A 4,111-nucleotide genomic window follows, 5' to 3' on the forward strand; every position below is an offset into this window, starting at 1 on the left:
AGCTGCCTTCCCCAAATCTCTATTTAATTGTACCCCATAATTCTCTGTGTGTGTTTTTTTTTTTGTATCATTAATTTACAGAGCTGGCTCTGTCCCCTTCCCCTGCACTCAATAAACCCTCCTGTAAATAAACCTGTAGCTGGAGTGAGATGTCAATCCTGGGCAGCAAATGGGTCACATCCAGGCTCAGTTTTCCCAGGAATAGCCCAGGAAACCCAAAGGGATCATCTCCCCTCCAAGGTGGAGCAGCCCTGCCCAGCTGTGGGGTTTAAGGATGCCCATGGGATGGGGAGAAATGGGAGAAAAATTCCCTTTGGGGTGTTTGGGGGTGTTTAGGGGTTGGGTTGGCTCAGTCCCTGGGGAGCAGCACTGGTGACAGCCCCAGCTGGGTGTCACTGCCTTCCCCAGCTTGTCACCCAAGCAGGGCACCCGTCCCAGCCACGGGCAGGCAGTTTCTCCAGAAAAACGCTGCATTGTTCACTTTCCTGTTAGTTTGTGACTCACTTGAATCATTTTTTTGATGAGCTAGGACATGCCTCACTCTTAAAGACACCTTTACACGCACTGCTGGATTTGTTGCCATTTATCTGCCCCCATTTAGGGCATTTTTTGCACAAAACAATGACCAATTTTGTACAAACCAATGGCCAATGGACAATCAATCTGCCACAATGCCCACAGGACTACATCACCCACAACCAGTCTGGAATTAGAAGGAATATCCTTGCCTAGGACTGTGTAACTGCAATCCTCAGTGTTTTGCAGAGAAAATGAGAGTTAACCAGATTTTTTCTGGTTGCTCTTTGGTGCTGGGAATCCCAGCATCCAGCAGAATATTTGGGATGTGTGAAGGACAGGGCAGGAATTGGTTCTCTAAACCATAGGAGCGTTAAGGAAAAGACCTTGAAGGTCAAGTCCAAGCGTTAACCCAGCCCCAAACCACATCCCCAGGGGTGACACATCTTTGGAGCACCTCCAGGGCTGGGGATCCCACCCAAACGCCACATTCACCCCGAGAATCTGACTCAGAGCTGGAGCCCACACAGCGGTGCCAGATGTTCAAAATGAGTAAAAATTTCATCCTCTTGGAGATGAAAGGTTGCCAAGGGTGGGGCTGAGGGCGCCAGCTCGGTGTCCCCGTGCCTCTGGTGGTGCTGGGTGGCAGGCATGGTGCCTCAGGTTTCAGCGTTTATATTTTTCACATTCTGTGCTGCTTTGGTGTGCGGGTCTGGGCTTCTTATTATGGGATGGTGAGCTCTGTGCACAGAGCAGGGAGACAAAGCAATTCCTGCTCCAGCTGGGCACCAAGGACAAATGATCCAAATCTCAGCCCCAAGAGCATAAATAATGCTCTTCAATAGTGGTGATAATAATATAATATAATAAAAAATGGTGAATTGAAGAGAGAAAAACAAGCAGGATGGGATTACACGGGCTAAAGCTGGAACTGGACAATGAACTCCAAGATGCAAATGGAGCAGAACTGATCAAAGGGAGAGACCCTGTGAGCAGTCGTGCATTTTGGGACCATTTTAGGTCCATCTTGGGTTCATTTTGGGGTCGTTTTTGTTCATCTTGGGTGCAGCCCTGGCTGGGCTCTTGTGCTGCCCAAGGTGGAGCCATTGAGGAGATGGATTTTAATAAATCCCTGCTTTATTCTTTTACTCCATCTAGACTCAGTTCTAGCTCAGCCTTCCCAAGGCAGCAGGCACGTGTGGCTGCAGTGCCAAATCACCCCCCCTGTTGCTGGACATCGTCCCCCTCTGATCCCACTAAAGATTGGTATTAAATGTGTGAGATGGTATTTTTTTGTTTGGACTTAGATCTTTATTAGTTCTTATTTATATTACAGTCTCACAAACTGTGAGTTCTACAGCACTAAAAATAAACTAAATGGAGAGTTAGAAATAAACTAAAAATTGAGCTGTATCTCTCTCTCTACAAGCCTTTTTAAGGACAAACTGTCTAATTAAAAAATGACACAAATTATTTTTGCTTTTAACTTAATAACTAATTACTCGTGGCCCACAATGAGGATTTTCTAATGTAATTATACAATACCACTCAAACCTATGAAGAAGGTGACAAAGGACTAGTTTTTGCCTTAAAACTTCTATTTTGTTTTTTATATATTACTATATTCTAAAACTTCAAACTCTGAGTTTTTTACTCTGTGATATTACACATTTCTATTTAAACTACACACTCATAATCTCAGTTCTATAATTCAATTCTGGAAGCCTTCTTTATGGCCTCAGGTTAAATGCAGTGTTCTCTTGGGGGTCAGCACTTGTCAGCACAGAAATGTTTAATAATTCTCTAATTAATTTAATTAATTTAAGAATTAATTTAAGGGGGATTTTCTGGAATGCCAACTGTGCTGCAGCCTCCTGCCTAGGAGAGGTTGTTCTTTTTCTTACCATTCTTCCTCTCAGTCTGGTGCTAAAGCCACTCTGACCACAGAAAACCTGTCCTGGGCTGGGGGTCTGTGGTATTTTCTGAGACCCCCATCAAAGGGAAGAATGATGAATCTGACTCCATGTTCTTAGAAGGCTAATTTATTATTATTAGTATTAGTATTAGTATTAGTATTAGTATTAGTATTAGTATTAGTATTAGTATTAGTATATTATATTATATATTATATATTATATCATTATTATATTATATCATTATTATATTACATTATATTATATTACATTACATTATATTATATTATGGTATACTAAAACTATACTAAAGAATAGAGAAAGGATACAGACAGAAGGCTAAAAGATAATAATGAATAACACGTGACTCCTTCCAGAGTCCTGACACAGCCTGACTGTGATTGGTCATTAAGTAAAAACAATTCACATGTTCGATAAACAATCTCCAACCACGTTCCAAAGCAGCAAAACACAGGAGAAGTAAATGAGATAATATTATTTTCCTTTTTCTCTGAGGCTTCTCAACTTCCCAGGAGAAGAAATCCTGGGTGAGGGGATTTTTCAGAAAATGTGCAGTGACAGGGGTCTTACCACAGGATCCTCAGGGAGGGAAGGAACTTTTGGAAATTTGAGCTACAAATCCATCAGCAGGGCCTGCTGCAGGAACTGTGCTTTGAACGCTGAATTATTCCCAGAAAAACCCCACACAGCAGGGTCAGGGCCAGCTCATGAGGCTGCCCCGTGCTCTCCCCGGAACCCTGAGCCACAGGAGCCCTTTGCAGCATTTTTATCAATGAGTGTCACTTCCAGGGGGATGTTGCATAACCCCTGTGGCTTCCTCTGCCCTGGCACGGGATCGAGGTGCTGGCAGTGACTTTCATTTCTTCCTGCTGTGGGTTCCTGCCCTGGGGAAGGCAGAGGTGGCTTTGATCCCTTTGGTGCTCCCCAGAGCATCCCTCTGCCTCAGGGTCAGAGCTGGACTTGATGATCCTTGTGGATCCCTTCCAGCTCAAGAATATTCTGTGATTCTCCTCTTATGTCTTATTTCTGGGATAAGAGCCCTAAGGGAGAGTTCCTCACCCTGGGACAGAGCAAATCTGGGGTCTGCTCTGGCCCCACACTGTCCCTGCTGCTCCCCCTTGTCCTGTCCTCAGCCAGGGATGGTCCCTCTGCACAGCCCCAGGGGGTGAGGGGGTTTCTGACCTAATTCCCTCCTTTTCTTTGGGATACTCATGAGAGGCAGTGCCAAAATCGTCAGATTTTGTGAGACCAGTGCCACGTTTGCTCTCCCACCCCATGTGAGTTTATCTGGTGGTGAGGTGGCCACAGCCTGGCTCAGGAGCAATTTATGGGAATCTTTGTAGCCCTTTTGTTTTGGCTGCACCTGCCTCAACTGCCTCTTCCTTCCTTGTTTATTCCTCATTTATTATTTGTTCTCTTTATTATTTGCCTCTTCCTTCCTTATTTATTCCTTATTTATTATTCCTTATTTATTATTTGTTCTTTTTCACTTTTCTTTCCTGAGCGCACAAAATTTTGGTGGTATTGAGGACTCAATCATAACCAGACAAGCCAAAAAAGAAGTGGCATCTTTGGCTCTTTACTCCCTACCATTAACTAATGGGCTTTTTCTTTCTTTAATTTTTCAAATTTGCATTTGTAAAACTGCAGTTTCTCTTTCC

This window comes from Geospiza fortis, unplaced genomic scaffold (genome assembly GCF_000277835.1).
Source record: "Geospiza fortis unplaced genomic scaffold, GeoFor_1.0 scaffold425, whole genome shotgun sequence".
NCBI classification, from domain to species: Eukaryota; Metazoa; Chordata; class Aves; order Passeriformes; family Thraupidae; genus Geospiza; species Geospiza fortis.